Source organism: Melanerpes formicivorus, unplaced genomic scaffold (assembly GCF_026170545.1).
Source record: "Melanerpes formicivorus ecotype bairdi unplaced genomic scaffold, bMelFor1.0.p_v2 SCAF_15, whole genome shotgun sequence".
NCBI classification, from domain to species: Eukaryota; Metazoa; Chordata; class Aves; order Piciformes; family Picidae; genus Melanerpes; species Melanerpes formicivorus.
In genome coordinates this window covers 10,503,701-10,525,169 of record NW_027142367.1, presented here as the reverse complement: position 1 = coordinate 10,525,169, position 21,469 = coordinate 10,503,701, and the positions used below count along the sequence as shown (strand labels likewise).

At 45.2% G+C, this 21,469-nt stretch overlaps 1 protein-coding gene across 4 annotated transcripts in view; it reads right to left on the bottom strand.

Annotated features, from left to right (window-relative positions):
- ANKRD12 (ankyrin repeat domain 12) overlaps nucleotides 1-18,529 on the bottom strand; it is a 63,345-nt gene extending 44,816 nt beyond the window's left edge. For all 4 annotated transcript variants that reach the window (XR_010988453.1, XM_068147601.1, XM_068147602.1 and 1 more), the window contains exon 1: nucleotides 18,311-18,529. The gene's annotated coding sequence lies outside the window, so the exon portion shown is untranslated. The remainder of the gene's footprint in view (nucleotides 1-18,310) is intronic.
- Between the last annotated feature and the right edge of the window lie 2,940 nt (nucleotides 18,530-21,469).

Here is a 21,469-nt window from a genome sequence, read left to right as displayed (position 1 = left end):
TTCTTCTCAAAGGGACAGAAATGCTTAAAATATTTGAATAAACTCCCACTACTGTGATTCTCATAAAGTAAAATGACAGAAAATTGGGAAGGGAGACTGACACCTCATCAGGCCACCCTGTCTGGACATGCTGGAGAGCAGTGCAGAAGGGAACCACATGTAATTCAGCAAGGACAAGAGTAGGGTCCTGCACCTAGGAAGGAATAAGCCCCTGCCCCAGTGCAGGTAAGGAGCTGATCTGCTGGAAAGCTGCTCTGTGGAGAAGGACCTGGTAGTCCTGGTGAACAAGTTCACCAGGAGCCAGCAATGTGCTTTTATGGCCAAGTAGTAATAGGTTAATTTCCAAGATATTACATTTATCTTTGAGCTCCAGAGTATATGTGCATTTAAAAAGCAGAGGATCTAGGATAGGGAGGATCTTGGACAGTGCAATCTTCTCAACTACCTCTGTTCTGAATCTCACAAATCAGCTACTGAAGAAAAATATCCTCCTCTTCCAACAGGGTTTTACTCCAGACTGGGAAACAGTGAATCAACTGTACAAAATCTTTGCTATAAATATTTGACAGGAGTGCTTCAGAATGTTTTGCTAAAATTAAACTCAGGGAAATGACAGCAAAGGCTACATCTACATTGGCAAGAAGAATAGAGATACCAAGAGTGGATCTGGAGTGTCAAACAGCTGGTAGCACAAATCCAGAATTTACATGAGCCACACTTGGCAGTTTTGCTTTGAATTAATTCTAGTGCAGTCCCATGGATTAAACACATATCAGAAGTTGGAGCACATTCAGCGCATTCCTGAACACATCTCTTGGTTTACAATGGGAGGAATCCATCGCTGAAACCACTGCACAGAGCAAACCAAGCTACAGTGAGAAGAAAGATGTATGGTCACTCTCAAGATGTATTCCTGAGTCAAACTAAGATTCTGAGGTAGATGTCCTCTAAGGATCTCCTTCCTCCCACTCCCAAGACTTTCTCTCTTCCAAACTGATTTAGAAATGACTGGTATGGTCTTCATCCCCAAGCTATTAAGAGCGTGTCCAGTTTTGGTGTTCCCAGTATAAGTGGTACATTGAACTGCTGGAGTAGGTCCAGAGGAGGGCCACAAAGATAATCAGAGGGCTGGAGCACCTCACCTATGGGGACAGGCTATGAGAATTGGGGCTCTGGGGACACTTACAGTGGCCTTCTAGTACCTGAAGGCGTACAAGAAATCCAGGATGGGACTTTTTACAAGGGCTTATAGTGACAGGATGACAGGGAATGGATTGAAGCTTGAAGAGGGCAGATTTAGACTGGATGTTAGAAAGAATTTCTTTGTAGTAAGAGAGGTTGCTCAAGCTGGTTGTGAATCCCGCCTCCCTCGAGATGTTCAAGGCCAGGATGGATGAGGCCTTGAGCAACCAGGTCTAGTGGAAGGGTGTCCTTGCCCGTGGCAGGGGGTTTGGAACTGGTTATGGTCCCTTCCAATCCAACCCATTCTATGAATCTATGAAAGGAAAAAGAAAAGGTGGTGGATGATTATAAGAGAGAGACACTGAAGAACAGCTGAAGTGAGGGAAAGGCAGGCAAAAGCCAATGTGACAAATTCTGCTGAGAGAAAGCCAGCTGGCCCACCCGTACGTACATAGTGGTTAATTAAGAAGTATGTAGGTAGCTCCTGCCTAGTCACACCAAATGTTATCGGTATTCTGGTGGGAGTGTCAAAGGCAGCTGGGAGAAAGGGAATGGGGACAGTACAAAGGAGTAAAATTCACAGAAAACTGGGCTTGACATGCTGTAAGGAGCAGAGTTTAAGGAAAAAAAAGAAACTAGCAGAAAGATGTTCATTTCACTAAGCTTAACACTCTCTGGGTTAGAGTTGTTTCTCCTCCCATCAGGAAAGTACAGCATCACGGAACCCCAGCATGGTTAAAAGGAACCACAGGAGACCAGCTTGTCCAACCTCCCTGTTAAAGCAGGGTCACCCACAGCAGATTGCCCAGGATCACTATGTCAAGATGGGTTTGGAATCCCTCCAGAGAAGGAGACTCCACAACCTCTCTGGACAGCCTGTTCCAGTACTCCATCACCTCACAAAGAAGTTTTTCTCATTGGAGCACGAACCAAAATTCTTTAGTGTTGCCATTCCCGTGGCCCTGTAAAAAAGTAAAAGTGTTCCATTTCCTTTTAGCTTTAATGGAGAATAACAAGCTTACTACTGTGGTGACTCTTCCATTACCTCCTTGGACAGATGTGCTTGAAGAAATGAAGTCTTAAACACTGCTGCTGTCTCATGAGAATGTCAAAACGATGGTAAAGGATGGGACGTTGCCCAGGGCAAGCACTTAAAAATCTCATTAGAACATGATATCAAATGCTGTTCTGAAATGTCACATTTCAGAGTGACTACAGCCACAAAAATATCAGTCTTTGTACCAAGGTCTTCAGAGAGGGCTATAGAGATACAGCTATTCTACAATGATTGCATCTGTTCATTTGATCTTTATAAAGACAAGGTTGTTAAAGGCTTAATTTCAGCAAAAATAGTCTCTGGTTTCTTCAGCAGAGTCCCATGAAAACAGTGTTGTATGGATCCCCCTGAAAAAGATGTCATTTAGCACCCAAGAATGTTGCTGGAGTGCAGCATGCAGGGTGTCCCCTGGCAGGTGCATAAGGAGGCAGAGTCTCCAAAGAATCCCCTCTGCCTCATGGAGAGATTTGCTTTAATTTCTAAAAGTGATTTAACTGTCAGAAGAAAAACATCACCCTCTCTCCTGTCTCCCACACGTCATCCCACCCACCCACCTGCTTTCTGATACAAGGCTGGAAAGCAGAAATGTGCTTCCTTGAAGGAGGTTGTAGTGAGGTGGGGGTTAATCTATTCTCCCTAGCATGAGATGAGAGAATGAGAGCAAATTGACTGAAATTGTGCCAGAAGAGGTTTAAGTTGGATATTGAGAAAAATTTCTTTAGTGACAGAGTGGTCAGGCACTGTAACAGGCTGCCCAGGGAGGTGGAGGAGTCACCATCTCTGGAGGCGTTCAAGGAACATGCAGACATGGCACTTCAGGAAATGGTTTAATGGCCAAGGCAGTCTTAGGCTGATGATTGGACATGATGATCTTAAAGATCTCTTCCAGCCAAAACAATTCTATGGTTCTATGATTACTGAAAAACTTCAGTCTCCACGTGTTGAGTAGGTAGGGGATCCATCTAGTAAAAACTTTTCCCAAAGTTGGTTGCATCAGACATATGCAGCTGTAACAGACTAATTCTCACTGCAGCACATCCCTACTGGAAGCTTACCTCCTGCTGCAGCCCAGAAGCATATTCTCCTTTAACTTGTAAAGGGAAACATATTTTGCATAAGAAAAGATGAAACAAGAAGGTTTTTGTGTCTGTTACACTACTTAAGATTATATTTTTACCATTGTCGCTTTCTGTATGTGTTGTGTAATAAAATACCAGCAAATACAATGAAGAAACGACTTAACAGGCACTTTGTGCCCTGCACTCCATGGTGTCCAAATGCAGTTGCAATGCAGTTCTCCAATAGTAACCAGAAAAAGTATTAAAGACTTTTTTCTTAACTAAAGACATGGATCTGCTGGAGCAGGTCCAGAGGAGGCCAGAAAATTGACCAGAGAGCTGGAACCCCTCTGCTGTGAGGACAGGCTGAGAGAACTGGAATTGTACAGCCTGGAGAAGACTCTATGGAGAACTTACGGTGGCCTTTCAGTACTTAAAGGGATCTGTAAGAAAGCTGGGGAGAATCTTTTCAGGAGGGTAAGTGGTGATGGTTTTAAACTGAAAGAGGGAAGATTTAAGCTGGATAGAAAGAAGAAATGTTTTACCACGAGGGTACTGAGACAATGGCCCAAGTTGTGCAGAGCAGTGGTAGATGCCCCATCCTTGGGACCGCTCCAGGTCAGGTTGTCTGGGGCTCTGAGCAACCTGCTGTAAGTTGCAGATGTCCCTGCTGACTGTAGGGCGGCTGGACTAGATGACCTTTAAAGGTCCCCTCAAGCAACAACCGTTCTGTGATTCTATGACTATTAAATACTCCTGGCTTTAGGTAGCACATCCATTTAGACCACTTTAGATACATGCAGTGGCTTTTACAGATGAAAGGTGACAAGAACTCTGTTAGCTGAAAAACGTTCCCCCTTTTCACACATGATTGTGACAGTTCAGTCCATGCAGATCCCAGTGTCTGAGCTGTGATGAAAGAACCAAGCTCAAACACAGTTAAAAACTACCAGTGCCTAAGGCAACAGTCAGCTGCAGTCTAAAGTGCAAATGCAGTATCCAGCACGGTCATGAGTCACAAAGCTGGCAGATTTTACAGCAGTTGACAATAAAATATGACAAAACATTTTTGGTCCAAAAGTGAGGAATTCTTTTTTATTACAATTTTGCCTTAAGATTTGCACAACACTTTGTGGTTAGAACATGCACTGCTAAGATCAGTTCTGCTTCTTTCTTTGCTGTACCTCTTGTGCAACCCCAGAGAAAGCATCTTACCCTTCCCCTGCAGCAATCCACCCTGCATGATTTTAGATGTTACTCTCAAAGTCAAATCAAACAGAACACCAGCTAACATTAACTGGTCCCTACATTGGAAAGGCATGGATCTGATATGGGTGAACCACTCGATGGATAAGGAATTGGCTGAATGGTTGTGACTATAGAGTAACTGTCAGTATTTCAATGTCTAAGTGGAAACCAGTAACAAGTGGGGTCCCTCAAGGATCTGTACTGGGACCAATACTATTCAGTATCTTCATCAAGGACATAGTGGAATCGAAACACCCTCAACAAGTTTGCAGATGAAACCAAACTGTGGTGTGGTCAACACCTTGGTGGAAAGGGATTTCATCCAGAGGCACCTGAACAGACTGAGAGGTGGGCCTGTGTGAACCTCACAAAGTTCTACAGGGTTAGATGCAAGCTCCATGCACACACATCAGGGCAAACCCAAGCACAAACACAGGCTGGGCAGAGAATGGAGATAGAGCAGTGCAAGGAACAGGGCTAGGGGCTGCTGATTGATGTTCATGTTGAGCTTCAAGTGATGTGTGCTCACAGCCCAGGACCAACAATGTCCTGGGGCTGCTCCCAAAGCAGCCTGGGCAGCAGGTATGGGGAGGGAATTCTGCCCCTCTATTCCACTCTGCTGAGATGCCACCTTCAATGATCTTTACAGCATTGGAGCTCCCATCACAAGAAGGATATGGAACTGTTACAGCAGGTCCAAAGGAGGGCCACCAAGATGATCAGGGGGCTGAAGCATCTCTTCTCTGAAGACAGGATGCAAGAGCTAGGGCTGTTCAGCCTGGATAAGACATCAGGGAGACGTTACAGCAGCCCTCCAGTGTTTGAAGGGGGCTACAGGAGAGCTTGTGAGGCACTTTTCTCAAAGTTGTGTAGTGACAAGATCGGTAGTAATGGCTTCAAACTGGAGGAAGCTGGATTGACATCAGACATTAGGAAGAAGAGGGTGGTGAGATACTGGAACAGGTTACCCAGAGAGACTGCAGAGGGTCATGCCTGGAAGTACTCAAAGGCTGGTTGGATGGAGCTTTGGGCAATCTGGTCCGGTAGGAAGTGTCCCTGCCCAGGACAGTAGTTGTAACTAGATGACCTTTAAGGTCCCTTCCAACCCAAACCAATCTATGACAAACATGTTTTAGGAATACCTGCCAGGAAAGAACTTGGATACATGTATTTTGGAGCTTCCTCAGGTCTCAGCTAATATGTGGAATGAACTACTAGACCTGTTGTCCTGTCAGTGAGTATTCCTACATTGCCATTTGAGATGTTTAGATCCTTGAGATCCAATCATTTATATGCACTGTTAGAGGCACAAATCTTTCTGTAATAAATAAAAATTACAACATTTGAACCCTGTTTCATAATGGTGTCTTGAAACAGTGAAATAGGAACAGGCAGTGACTACTCATAGTCTCCAGGACAGCTTTTAAGATCTTCTGAAGTACCTACTCATCGCTGCTACAAACCAGCCAACACTCAGGCAGCAAGAAAGATTTTCCAATACTTCAGCTGGAACTCACCACTACTTCCTACCAAAATAAGGAACGTGTCTCATAGTCTAGGAATTTCTACTAGGAAAAGCTAAAATCCAAGAGGACACACAATCCTTGCCTTTGCAGGGCTTTGGTTGTAACTGCCTATATAGGACTTTGGGCTCCTACTCATAAAACCTTCAAAGCCCTCTTTTTAGAGCCTAACTTTACCTGTGCTTGGTTGCAAGTGTTCCACAGATTTCACAATACTCTTCAATTTATTTTCTGTGCTAATAGTGGCACCTAGACCTGGCAGCTTCTAACAATGACACTCTATTAATCAGCATGACTGAATCTGTAGTTTCCTGATTGAGTTTTACTAATGCTTTCTTGTCCCCTTTTTTTCCTCCATTTTTCCTTCCCCACTCCCTTTTTCACCTAAACACACTTACAGAGCACAAAACCTTAATTTCTCATAGAATTAAATTATAGTTGAGGTTAAGGCATATCTAGAGGTCATCTAAGTCCCTCAGTTACCTAGTCAGTCAGACATTTTCAGCTGTTGTTCTACCTTACATAGTCCAGGCTGAGTTTGTTACTCGAGCAAGATAAAAAAAAACAACCAAACAAACAAAAAACAGATCAGAGAACTGCTTTGGTTGGAAAAGATCTTTAAGATCATCAGGTCCAACCATGATTTAACTCTGCCAAATCTGGTGCTAAACTATGTCCCTCAGCACTGCATCTCTGTGTGTTTTAAATACCTCCAGGGATGGGGATGCAGCCACCTCCCTGCGGAGCCTGTCCCAGTGTTTGAGAACCCTCACAGTGAAGATGTTTCTTCCAACATCCAACATAAATCTCCCCTGGTACAACTTGAGGCCATTTCTTCTCATTCTGTCACCTCTTACTAGGGAGATGAGACTGATCCCCACCTCACTCCAACCTCCTTTCAGGAGGTTGTAGAAAGCAGAAAGGTCTTCCTTTAGCCTTCTTTTCTTCAGGCCAAACACTCCCAGTTCCCTCAGCTGCACCTCACTAGACTTGTTCTCTAACTGCATGACCAGCATCCTTGCGCTTCTTTAAACACGCTGAAGCAGCTCAATGTCCTTCTTGTAGTAAGGAGCCCAAACCTGAACCCAGCACTCAAGGTGTGGGCTCACGAGTGCTGAGTACAGGGGCACAATCACTTTCCTGTCTCCTGCTTATGACACTATTCCTGATACAGGCCAAGATGCTTTGGCCTTGGCCACCTGGGCACATGCTGGCTCATATTCAGTCAGCTGTCGACCAACACCCCCAAGTCCTTTCCTGCCAGACAGCTTTCCAAGCCTGGAGCATTCATGGGGTTATTGTGACCCAAGTGCAGGACCCAGCACTTAGCTTTGTTGACTCTCATACAGTTGACCTCAGCCCATTGATCCAGCCTACAAAAACCTAACTGCTGGCACCTATAAATCATGCAGTGGCATATCACAAGCAGCACTCTGTGGAATAAGAAATACTCCACTCTGGCCCAAAATAAGAAGATCTTAATTCACCAGCTGATACCACTATACCCCAGCATGTCCTTGGGACTGGCTTCATGGATTGATTTGACTGATAAGAGTTACTACAGACAGGTCATCCTTTAATAACAGCTCTAGCTGAGCAAGAGATGGCTTCTCTTCCACAGCACAGCTCATCATTAGAAAAACACCTGCATTTGTCTATGGATGACGGAGATTGGAGTCAATACAGCTGACCAATATGACCAAGTATTGTTCCTTTATTGTCCCAGTATTGCAGGCCTACGGTGCGAGTATAGCACAGTAAAGTAAAGCATAGAAGAAGAAGGGAAAGGAAAGGCAGAAGTGCATAGCAAGGGAACGTCTACAACTTATAGAAACTCGGAGAGCCTTGTGGGCATGGCTTCATTGGTTCCCTATGAGTGACCACACATCGCACTATTATAGATTATTGGTCCAACTACTAATGACACAACGAGGTTTGTTGATGCAGGTGCATGTCCTGTTGTCCCAAGATAACTTTCTGTGTTTATAGCTCCCAGTGTCTTGTTTTAGTTACACGATGCAGGCACAGCACTGTTTTTCTACACTGCTAGCTGGCTCTGCACTTATGCTGAGCATGGCCTACCACCATGTCAGGCTCTAAGCCTACACTGCCATATTGCTCACACTGCTCACCGCTGGCATTGCCACACTTGTCTCTGTGAACTTTTTTCCCCAATACACTTAAAATGAATGTCAACCAAAGACTGACACTCTAATGAGAGTAAGGTTGGGTACTCTGACATCACACACTTTCAACTAAAACTCCCAAACCTACCTGTCAGAAGGAAACCAATGCACTGGTATCAATTTGCTTGTGAAACTAAAAGCAAGACAAAATAAACCAGAAACTAAAAGCAAGAAAAAATAAACCAGACTTTTAGGGTATCTTACAACTCTGTTTTTATTTACCTGTCCTTAGACACAACCAAGCAGCATATTGATTTGCTAAACATTCCTTTTAGTCCTTAATTCTCCTGCTGAAATGTTTAAGTAGCAGTTGAGGACTTCAACATTCTCTGACCATTCTCACTACTGGCAAAGGCAAATACTCGAAGCAACTGAAGAAAATTTGCTTCTGTTGCTGTGCGAAAATTTATTGACAACCTGAAGGTGAAGTTATGGGGAGCCACAGAAACACAGGCAGCAAGTGGCTTCACTTGCCCTCAGAGAATTTATTTGTCACTCACACCATGATTTCCTGCTAGTTCAGCTTGCCTGGATTTCTACCTTCTTAAAGATAAAAAAGAAATGCTGTGGATATTTCCTTAATTTAAAAAAAATATCCTAAATAGAAAGGAGGATCTACCTTGGACAACAACACAGAATCTTCTATCTATAAATCAAACCTAGGAATAATTAATGTGTGACTCCCTCTTCCTTCACAGTGTTGCTGGAATTGATTATTTCCTTCATTTTACAGATAGCAACAGAAATAAAGTTGGGAGTTCTACCCCTTTGCCATAGCCATAAACATTGCAGACTTCATTTTTCAGATTATTAATGCTAGATAGTACGTTATACTTGGTTAGACTATAGATACTAAGTGACTTCAGTTTCAGCTTCTGCAAGCAACTCCTCTTCCTTACCACTACAGAAGGAAGAGGGTAAAACAGTCTCAAAGCAGTTATCCTTAGATGTGGAAAACACTTGGCAAATCACAGAATGGTTTGGGTTGGAAGGGGCTTTAAAGATCACCTAGTTCCAACCCCCTGTGATAGGCATGGACACCTTCTACCAGATCAGGTTGCTCAAAGCTCCATCCAATCTGGCTTTGAACACTTCCAGGCTTGGAGCCTACACAACCTCTCTGGGCAACCTGTTCCAGTGCATTTCTTAAGTGCATGTTCTCTGCTCTCACATTAACCCTTTGTCTTTTCATGGAACTGAGCGCTGGCTGCTCTGCAGAGAAACGGAATGCCAAGGGTACAAATACAATTTGTTGAAAAACCAAATGTTCTTCTCCTTGAAAGGAATTCCTGCAAGATCAAAAATATTGCTGAGTTTCTTTTCAGATGTTACCAGATGATAATTTCTGAAGAAATGCTCTCACTACTATTTACACTTCAGCTACTTTTCCTATTTCTCCTTCAGCAATAGAAAGTAAGGTTGTTTCACTTTCAGTTTCTCACTTGAAAGCTCACTCTTGAGTTGCAGACGCTGAAGACGACTTTCCTCATTAAGTTCTAGCGTAAACAATACAGAGAAGAAACACATATAGTTGTCTTTCTTGGAAAAAAAAAAAATCAAATTAAAAAAAAATTTATTTTTAATAAGCAAAACTAAGTGCAAAGAAGTGGTATTTATGCAACCAGTCAGTCATTTAAATTAAACAAACAAAAGACTTAAGAATCTCAGCAGCGGAACTTTGCAGGATGCACCACAGCTTTACAAGACTACCACACACAGGCAGGAGAAGAAGAATGCAACCTCTGACTATGAAAAATGGAATTTGTCAGGAAAGACTTTACCTACAACAGCTGGCAAAAAAAGCTCTGGATCCCTATTGGAAAGGGAAAAAACCAAAAAAAAGAAAAGTCTGAGAGAAGACACCAAGCTGAGCAGTGCACTTGGCACACCTGAGGCAAGGGATCTCATCCAGAGCAACATGGACAAGCTTGAGCCTGTGCGAACCTTATGAGGTTCAAGAAGACCAAGTGAAAGGTCTGCACAATGGTTGAGGCAATCCCTGATAACAATCCAGGGTGAGGGATAAAGGGATGGAGACTAAGCAGCCCTGTGGAGAAGACCTGGGGGTGCTAGTTGGTGAAAAGCTGGACATGAGCTGGTAATGTGTGCTCACAGCCCATAACCAACTGTGTCCTGGGCTGCAACCCCAGCAGCATGGGCAGCAGGTGGAGGGAGGGGATTCTGCCCCCTCTGCTTAGACTCCACCTGCAGTGCTGGATCCACCTCTGCAGTCCTCAGCACAGAAGAGACAGGGACCTGTTGGAGAGTGTCCAGGGGAAGCCACAACAACGATCCTAGGGCTGGAACACATCTGCTGTGAGGACAGGCTGAGAGAATTGGAGTTGTTCAGCCTGGAGAAAAGGCGGCTGCAGGGAGACCCCATTGCAGCCTTTCACTGCCTGAAGGGAACCTATCAGAAGGATGAGGACAGTCTGTTCACAGCAGGGCCTGCTGTGACAGGACAAAGGGTGATGGTTTTAAACTAGGAGGTAGATTTAGACTAGAGAGAAGGAAGAAATTGTTTACTCTGAGGGTGGAAAAACAGTGGCACAGATTACCCAGATTGGTGGTAGATGCACTATTTCTGGAACCATTCTGCATCAGGTTGTCTGGGGCTCTGAGCAACCTGCTTTAGTTGTAAATGTTCCTGCTGACTGCAGGCTGTTTAGACTAGATTACTAGATTACCTCTTTCAAACTGAAGCATTCTATGAATTATCAAACCTTCAGCAACAGGTCCAACAAGGAATCCCAACAGAATAACTAAAAATTCACAACATTTTTCTCACACTATTGGGTGAATTCCAGGTTCAACTGCTCATGTCTAGAAGCAGTCTCCTCTAGCAGACCCTGCTCTGAGTAGGACATGGACTAGATGACCTCAAGAAATGCCTCTGATGTCAGCTAGTCTATGATTAATTTCCATGATTTAGAAATGCAGATGTTCTTCACCTCTTCTGGCAGGTCTCTCCTCCTGCTGATACATTGAGCATATGAAGAGGTTTTAAGTCTTCTATATTCTCCAGCAACCTAAGCTATGTAGTTAAGATAGCATTTCTTCCAACAAAGACTTATGAGGTGACTAGAAGAACCTGTGCAGCTGATGAGTACTCGTGTCATACTCAAGTTAAATCATACCATTAAGTCAGTTGCATAGAATATAAAACATCATATTCCTACTGAGAGACTTACCTAGCTGTCAAAATAAACATTTACATGGAAAAACAACCTCACCTCTTTACTTTGACAATCAGACATACATAAGCATCCAGAGTACCTGAAGAGATCTGGCTGTATTCTGGATAGGATCTCAAAATAAATGAGATTCCTGATCCTATAAAGAGGAAAACTATTCTGGGAAAGAAAGAGTCAGCTTGTCCAAGAACTCTAGTTCTTAGGAGCCAAAGATTGCAAAATCCATTAGTCCTTCCTTTCAATCTGCAAGTCTAAAAACTTGTATGTTCACAGGTGCTTCCTCTTGAGTCCTTTTTAGGATGAGCTATGGGTTCAAAGGAAGCACCTGTGCAGATATGAAGCATGATGTGATACTCTCTGTATGGTAAATGGAAGAGTGCAGTTGTAAACTTCAGGTTTGAGCGGAGATATTCCTTAAAGATGTAACTAAGTAGATCTCTGTCAACTGAGAAAAACTATACCATGAGCACAAAGTCTACCAAAGTAAAACTTGAAAAATACACCATACTTTCCTAAGCACTTTGCCAAACTTAAGATTCCTTCTACAGGAATCTACATCCCTTCTGGAAACCCAAAGATCTACGAGACAAAGAGATTTCATATCTACTCTATACATTTTATTAGAGCTTCAGAAACAAATTATAATCTGTCTACCTAAATTCAAGAAAATCCATGACTTATCTGCAGCACTGCCAAGGAGAATCCCAAAACATGCAAAGGGTCTTCACAGACTAATACCAACACCTAAGTAAAGCCCTTCAACTTCACAGGATTCACCATGGGTATAACAACATACCTGAGTACTACCATTCATGAAAGCAGCAGATGCGAGAAAAAAGGCAAGCTTCTGGCTAGGCTTATCTATAGGTCCTCAGCTGGATAACAGAAGTTTTTGTCTTGGCTAAATTGTGAAGACATGCAAAATACTGGATGGTCTTTATTGCCACCTCTTGGTCATCACCACATAGCACAAAAGCAACATAAGAAAATCTTATGGCAAGTTCCTTTAAGGAAATATTTTTTTCTTTGGGAGGAAAAAAAGATAGTGAGGGAACAGATGGAGTGAAAACAGAGAACAACCAGCAAACTGTCTGCATACAAGTATAACTATTTAGAGCTGTAAAACTGCAGTGAGTACTGCAATTAACCTTCATTAATGTTTTACTGTGTCATCTGGAGAACTGAAGGGACTGGAAAGCAAAGCAACAGTTATTTTAAAGAGAATAGATAACATTACTTATTGATTAGAGAAGGTAATATGGTTGTTAAGACACCTGTCCCTTCTTGAGCTCAGAAGGCAAGTGGATGATCATTACCCATACTAAAAAGAGAAGGAAACTCTATCAGAGTTTGAAAGGTTTGAAAAGCCTCTTAAATAGGACTAATGCAAAAGGCTTTGAAGGAGAAGGGAAACTATAGGAAATATCTTCACCTAAGTAAGCTCATTTCTGCTGTCATCAAGCAATGAACTTTCTAATACTCCTGGAAATGCAAAATGTTAGTTGGTTCCTCTTGCATGTAATTCATTCTGAAGCTCAGAGAGGGTCAAAAAAGTGCTCTCAGATGTTTTCCAGCCTCATGAATGCAAGACATAGGACAAGAAAGTCATTCCAAGACTTTCCATCAGGCTACTTGCAAGTCATAAGCGAATGACAGGAGCAGGAAAGAAGATACCTCAAGTCTTACTCTTCAGTTTGCATTTTTACTCTCTGCCTCTACTAGAGCTCATAATTCTATCTCTAACATTGCTAATGGCTTTTCTTTGCCTAAACCAGTGTGAAACCAATTCCTTTGTGACATGACCACATCTCAGCAATGAAACTGAGGAGAGTTTGTTCATTTGTTGCTTGATAAAGATAAAAACAGTTGCTGCAGATATGAGGGTGCTTTGTCAGATCCAGAGAGATAACTCAAAATAAACCAAAGCAAAGTTATATCTCAAAGGCTTTAAGTTTCTCTCTTTAAATGAATACTTAGGTTTGATGTAAGATGCCAAAGAAGATTCTTAACTATGTAGATGAGATACAAAATACAGCTCCACGAGCTTCTGGAGGAACTTTCAAAGACTTCTCCAGCTTCTGTGATAATGATCATAGAACAGGATCATAGAAACATTTCAGCTGAATGAGATCTTAAAGATCACTGAGTACAAGCACTACCTAACTTCACCAAGACTGGTGCTAAACTATGTCCCTCAGCACCACATCTTTTAAACACCTCCAGGGATGGGGATTCAACCACCCCCATAGGGAACCTGTTCCCCGGCCTGAGAACCATTTCAGTGAAGAAGCTTATTCTAATATGAACCTAAACCTTCCCTGGTGCAATCTGAGGCCATTTCCTCTCATTCCATCACTTGTTATTACAGAGAAGAGGCCAACCCCTACCTCACTATAATCTCCTTTCAGGGAGTTGTAGGGAGTGAGAAGGTCTCCCATCTTCAATCTCTTCTCCAGGCTAACCAAACCCACTTCCTTCAGCTGCTCCTCAGACAATCTGTTCTCCAGACCCTTCACCAGTTTCACTGTCCTTCTCTGGACCCACTCCAGGACCTCAATGTTTTTCTTGTAGTGAGGGGCCCATTCAGTGAACAGTAGTGAACTAGTAAGAAAAAAAAACACTAAGGATGTTAGCAGGGCTCTGACTTCTGTTATTCTGTTAATAAAACTATTCAGTGTCATAACACAAAATGCAAGGCAGAGTTTGTGCTAATATTTATTTCATACCATCTGTCGCTAGACTCTAAGTAGAGCCTAATGATGCAGTTAAAATATAGCCTGATTTGCAGACCAAATGACCAATCAACATTTATACTACTCCATCTGCAATAAAACATAGAAAGGAAAGAACACCAAACATTCAGGCTCACCCCATCTCTTCATAAGGTTAAAAAAAACCTCTCAGAATTAAGTTGTTCTGGGTATGTCCATTAACACTGTGGTAGCAGGTTAATCATTACAGATTTTGGGACCAATAGTTGCTTCCAACTTTAGAGAGAACCAACTGTGCTGGGCTTTCAGATGATTTCATCAGCCTAAGATCATCTAAACATGGTAAATCAAGGTCGATGGAGGTTCTCCTCCCCCTCTACTCTGCCCAAGTCAGGCCATATCTGGAGTACTGAGTCCAGTTCTGGGCTTCCCAGTTCAAGAATGACAAGGAACCCTGCTAGAGAAAGCCCAGCAGAGGCTATGAAGACACTATGGGATTGGAGTATCTCTCTCTGCAGAGGAAAGGCTGAGAGACCTGGGGCTGTTTAGTCTGGAGGAGGCTGAGAAGGGATCTTCTCAATGCTCATCAACATCTAAAGGACAGGATCAAGAGAATGGGGCCAGACACTTTTCATGAGGAACAGAGAAAAGAACAAGGGGCAACAACTACAAACTGGAATTCAGGAGATTCCATCTGAAGGCAAAGAAAAATTTCTTTATGTGAGGTGACAGAGCACTAGAACAGGCTGCCCAGAAAGGTTGTGGAGTCTCCCTCTCTGGAGAAATTCCAAACCCACCTGGACATTGTGATCCTGGACAACGTGCTGTGCATGACCCTGATTTAGCAGGGGTGATGGACTAGATGATCCCCAGAGGTACCTTCCCACTATCATGCTGAGATTTTATGACTCTGTTTAATCAGTTCAACAAGTACAATTTGTTTTCATAGATCTCTGTATGCCCAATATTGAGTAAAAAGTCATTTCTGCATTCTCTCATTGCCCCTAAAAGGACTTTGCATCCAGCTAAATTGAAACTGAAGCAGTTCATGGGCTTTGTAGTGATCTAACCAGACATTTAATGGTGCAATGAAGCTGTAGACTGATCAATGACCACTAATTTAATAAAAATAGGTACTAAAATTTCAGTATATGCTTTTAATCCTATGGTAAGCGGTAATCATAGAATCATAAAATGGTAGGGGTTGGAAAGGACCTCTGGAGGTCGTCAACTCAAACCCCCCTGCCAAAGCAGGATCACTTAGGGCAGGCCACAGAGAAACACGTATGTCTAGATGTGTTTTGAGTCTCTGGAGAAGGAGTCTCCACCACCTCCCTGGGCAGCCTGTTCCAGGGTTCCAGCACCTTCAGAGTAAATATAGAATAGAATAGACTAAACCAGGTTGGAAGAGACCTTCAAGATCATCGTGTCCAACCCATCATCCAACACCACCTAATCAACTAAACCATGGCACCAAGCACCCCATCAAGTCTCCTCCTAAAAACCTCCAGTGATGGTGACTCCACCACCTCCCCAGACAGCCCATTCCAATGGGCAATCACTCTCTCCCTCTATGAAGAATTTCTTCCTAACATCCAGTCTAAACCTCCCCTGGTGCAGCTTGAGACCGTGTCCTCTTGTTCTGGTACTGGTTGCAATGCCACCCTTCTCTTTTTGGAGAAGGACCTTATAGACAGGAAATTAGTCACCCTACCCATCTTTGTTAATAAGAACCAAGTTTTGCTACCAAATTAAAAAGATAAGAAAGCAAGATGAAAACTTAAAGCATCTTACTTGTGTTTTGCCTCATGTTGCGGTGGAACTTCCTGAGTTCCACTTTGTCTCTGATGTAGTAGTACCCCCTTCAAGTAATGCCAAAGAAAGCTTCACACACTTACTTCACCTTCTTATTAAAAGATCTTTTCCTCAAAGAAGTTACCTGTTGTGAAAGCAAGCTGGAAGAAACCCTAAAAGAAGTTAAGCTTGTTGCACAGATCTTGTTTTGTCACCCAACATCTGTCCTAAGCTTTGCTGTCTGTAATATTTAGAGTTCAGAAATAATTTTGGATCATCCTCCAGGTGGAAGAAGAACACACAAAAAGATGGTAATGGAAAAGCCAAAATCCTTATGTCTGAAAGCCTGAGTTGTCATCTTTGCAAACCAACTGAAGGCTCTTGGATCAACTCTCTGCACCCAGCAATTACTAAGAAAAGCCAGGAAATCAGAAGAGCGACTCACATGTAATGCACCAAAAAACTGACATCACTACAAGGATGCTACCACCATAGCTCTTGGAGTGCAGAGGAAAACATTGGTATTGTCTGTTATTTTAGCTTACAAGACACATACAGGAAAAGGGAAGTGTTGAAGAAGGAAAAGACAGAGACGGTCAACAGGGTTGCCATCACCCTCCCAATGAAGCATTCCGCTGTATGTCAAACCTTCAAATTCTATTTGAGGAGACAGTGTCTCAGCCTTGCATAGAAACCTGCTCATTCACACAGGGTGAAATTAAGGTCCCCAGCTGATCAAGCCACAAAGTTAGCTAAGAGTTTGAGTTTCTGTCCAAAGAATGAAATAAGCAACACCCAACATCTGCAGGTAAAATGCCCTGACATCTCACATCATTTTGAAGTTCTGTTACTCTGGGGACTATTACCCTCTGAACTGTTGCAGAAGATTACAGCAGAAGGAGGAAAGCAAGTATAGGATGTGAATAGCTCACCATGTCTGTACCTACAGTAACCAAGACATGAGGACAATCAAGCTGCCATCAACTTGCATACTGAAAAACACCCAAACCCTCACTGCCCCAAAACCAGAGAGCAGAAGTGTTCCCTCACCTTCAAATCGTGACATATCAATAACAGGGAATTATTTTAATAGAAGCTAATGATTTCTTATAGACATGATGATCTCACCCTTTTCTAGTGTTCCCAGATTAAACATTTTTTTCCTGGAACACAGGGTCATCTGGACTGTTCCACATCTGACTGACAGCTTTTTGTTCCTACAAGCATCACAACTTAGTCACTTGCCTTCATGGAAGAGCTGCTTTATCCCATAACCTACCTTATAATTCAGAGGTATAAATTCAGATTTTCCTCCACACCCCCATGGCCCACAGAAGAAAGGCAGAGAACACAGTGGCAGCATCCAGGCAACATCTACAAGACCTCTAGCTGATAACACCAATATTAAACGACCGATTTCACTTAAAAGGGTTAAAATAAACTAAAAATAATTCAATTTCTTATCCAGCCCTTCAATAAAGGCTGAATGTCAGCAGCAGCACCTGCAGAGTCAAGGTTGAACTAGCACGAAAAACTATGCATCTGAGCCTTCTCGTCCTTCCTTTGTTGCCTGTGTCACCTGTGCTCCACCTCAGCGCTGCCTTGCGCTGGCACACCGAGCCAGCTCAACCCTTCTCTTGTGCCAAACAGCCGGGGCACCCCTTTAGCACGTTACGGCAGGCTAGAGCCTAATAGCGACCAAACGCCTCACCCCGGGCCCTCGGTCTGACAAAGGCAGGTTGCCCCGCACTGGGGTGGCACGGCCCAAATCGGCGGAGCAAGTCCTGAGGCTGCGGGAGCTGCCAAAATTGGGAGGCGGGGCGGCGGGGCGTGTGTGTCTGTGTGTGTGTCTGTGTGTGTGCGCACCGCCATGCCGCCCTCAGCACCCGGGCAGCCCCCGCCACTGCCACCTCCCTCCCCACTACCTCCCCAGTAAGAAACCACCGCCCAGGTCCTCTGCGCCCACCGTCCCTCCCTCCCTCCTGAGCCCTTCTCCCCGGACGGCAGGGCAGGGGCTGGGCTCGGCGGGGCGAGAGGCGCGGCCGCCAGACGGTGACAGCGGCGGCCATGGCTCCCGCCGCGCCACTGACAGGCTGACAGCGGACAGCCGTTGCCCGCCGCCGCTGTGCCTCCGGCGCAGGGCACTGCGGGGACAGGCCCGGGGGACACACACAGACGCAGTGTCCGCTGCCCGGGAGCGCAGGGCAGCGGCTGCACCTCCTGAGGCGGGCACCGGGTAAGGGGTCCCCGAACGCGTTCGGAGAGACAGAGTGGCAGGCACCGCGGCGGCAGCGGGAAGGAGCGCGAATCCCTCACCGGGAATGGAAAGAGTGGTAAGGCTGCTCTCCGGTCCTTACCTTCTCCCAGGAGCCAGCGACGGGACGCGTCCTTCTCCTTCTCCCGCCGTTTCCCCCGCTCCTCTCTCCGTCAGAGATCTGACAGGGGAGCGGCTGCCACCCACTGTTACCAGCGGTGCCTAGAGGGACTCGGGCTCAGCCCTGGCCGCTGTAGGGTTTGAAAACGCCCCTTCACTGCCTCTCCCTCCCTCTGCCCCTACCCCTGCGCTGCCGTTACCGCTCCCTCCCCCCTCCCCTCCCCACTCCCCAACGTCGCCGCCGGAGCCCAGCTCCGCCGAGCTCCCATTGGCCGTGTCCCGCCCACGTGGCCCTCACCCAGGGCTCGGGCGGGCAGCGCCACCGCCAGCGTTACATCGCCGGGCTGGGAAGAGTAGTGCGGTTGTGTGCGCGTGTCTCTGAGGAGCGTCAGCGCCCCGCTCCCCGCCCCGAGGGAGACGGGCACGGACAGCGCCTCCTGCCTCGTTCCCCCGCTCGAATAACGGGCTCAGAGCATGCCGGAGGTGAGGGGGGTGTGTGTAAGGGAAGAGGACGCGAGGACTGCGCAGGCGCTGGCCAGCCGCGGCCACTGGAACTTTCTGGAAATGGCGGCGGCACCGTTGCGGCGCGTAGGGTTGTGGGGTGAGGGAGAATAAGAGCCTTCGAGATCTCCTCGGCGGGATGGGAGCTGACATAGTGGTACCGGCGGGATCCCTGCCAGCTCCACCGTGCCGGTGGCGGCCGCTCCCTCCCCGGGGAGGGGTTTTCCGGCGGCGATGGCGCAGTGAGTTTTCACGGGCGGTGCAGTGCGCATGCGCGGCCCGGGAGCAGCGGCGCCTCCGAAGGAAGCGGGGAGCGGTGGGTACGGAGGGCTCAGGAGGGACCGCTGCTCCCGCTGGGTACGAAGCACTTTGTTTCTTGGAATAGGCTCTTTGACGGGGGCTGAGAGGATTTCTGCGGACCGGTAGAAGGGTCCGCAGATTTTGGGAGAAACACTACGACCCAGGTGCATGTGGTGTGGTGTCGGAGAGCTTAGCTTTAGGGGATCGTTCGCCTTCAGAGCACCCGCGAAGAGAGACTGTGGACGGACGAGCTCTCTGCGGCTGATGGCCCGGTCGGGGTTCCGTCCCTCCGGCCGCTAGCCCACCGGTTGGGGCTCCTTCTCTCCAGCCCATCTCTATGGCGGAATCCCCCCGAACCCTGCCCACCCGTCACTCCCGCCTAGCTCTTTACATCTCGGTGAGTGCAGCAAGGACCCGCGAGACCTTTGATGGGCTGCATGCATCCCCCAGCCCCGTCCAACGTTTGAGCCAGCTTCAAAGTTTCCAAAACATGTAAATGCATGGGGGGTGGGGTTACAGAAGTAGGCTGATGCTATTCGCTACCTTGAAAATGGGTCATTCGTCTGCACTTGGGAAAGGTTTTGCATCTGCTTAAGTACTATTTTATAGTACCGTGTGGTAAAGACTTAATCTGGGTGGCTCCGTACTCGTGGGTTCTTGGATAACAGGTGTCTGTCAGATGTAGTGTTTTGAGGCAGATAAACAAAGCCCTTCCATTTAGTGTAGCTTTAATAGCCATGCTCAGGCTACTACTGGATTACTTTGCTGATTGTGTAGAAAGCAGGACGTCCTTTAATATTTACTGTGCAAGTCAGGAAGGGATTTTTTTTTCAGAATTAAAACATTGTTTTTGTAAAGGTCATCTATTCAGGCAAACCTCTTTTAACTTGCTTTCAAAAATCTTACTGTACTAGTGCTGCTACAAATCATTTGTGTCATGAAATAACTGTTGTGTCCTTTCCATGCTGTTCGCACACCGTCAGTACTGTCAGCTGAGCGGGAGCAGGTAGGACAGCACATGAGCTGTGTTCACTGCATATTTTTTCCTGTCAGCTGAGAGGGGAAGGAGTGTTTCATCAGCAACATCTTGTGCAGCAGATGTTAAGATTTTATAATACTATCTATCTGTAATTAAAAGAGATGGTTCTTTAAAGCTTAGGTAAGAACTACTGTTTGGACTGGTAGGTGGCCAAGAAGGCCCACAGCATCTTGGCTTGGATCAGCGATTTTGTGATCATTGGGACTAGGGCAGTGACTGTCCCCCTGTACTCACCACTGGTGGGACACCTTGACTATTGGGTTCACTTTTGGAGCCCACACTACAAGAAGGACGTGTTGGTGCTGGAGTGTGTCTAAGGAAGGGCAACAAAGCTGGTGAAGGGTCTGGAGAACAGGACTTGTGAGAAACAGCTGAGGGATCTGGGGTTGTTTAGTTGGGAGAAAAGGAGGCTGATGGGAGACCTCCTACTTGAAAGGTTGGAGTGTGGCAGGGGTCAGACACTTCTGTCTACTAACAAGGAATAGGGCAAGTTGTGCCAGGGGAGGTTTTTGGTTGGATATTAGGAAAAATTTCTTCCCCCAAAAGATTAAGCCATGGAACAGGCTGCCCAGGGAAGTGGTGGAGTCTCCAACCCTGAAGGAATTTGAAAGACCTGTAGACGTTGTGTTGAGGGAGGTGGTTTAGTGGTGACCAGGCAGTGCTGGGTAAACAGTTTGGCTTTATGATCTTAAAGGTCCCTTCTAACCAAAATGATTCTATGACTAGCAGAAGGCATCAGTCAATTAACGCCTCATTGCTACCCCTCTGTTAGTCTCTTCTCCTTGTCTCTGGCAGCCTTTGCTTCCTGTTTCATGATAGAACGCTGTTCCGAAAACCAGAAATGTTACCCAACCCATCAATAGGTACCTAGTGGAGTTTCCTGTTAATCCATCGTTCTCATGTCTTCATTCTTACCAGAGGAAAGAAAAACCACCAGCAGCCTCTCCCATGGATTGTTTGCATGTCTTCGCTTTCATGTTCTAAATGTCATTTTGTTTTCCAGGACTGTACCTTCTTAGTATCTTTTCCAGGTAGTCTATTTTTCCTTCCAAGTTAAAGGACATTCTTTGGCTTCTGCTTTTACATTTGGAGAATTAGTAGAGCATGTCCCTCATTCAGTAAAAATCAGGATGTGGTTTGGGTTTTTCTTGGTCATTATTGTCAATAAAATGATTGCCAATCTTTTTTTCATATAGGAGCCTTGACCATAAAGCCTTCTATAACTGATGAAGTGGATGAGGGAGAAGACTAATGGTTATTTGATTATTTCTCTTCAACTATTACACAGTCCTAAAGCTATCT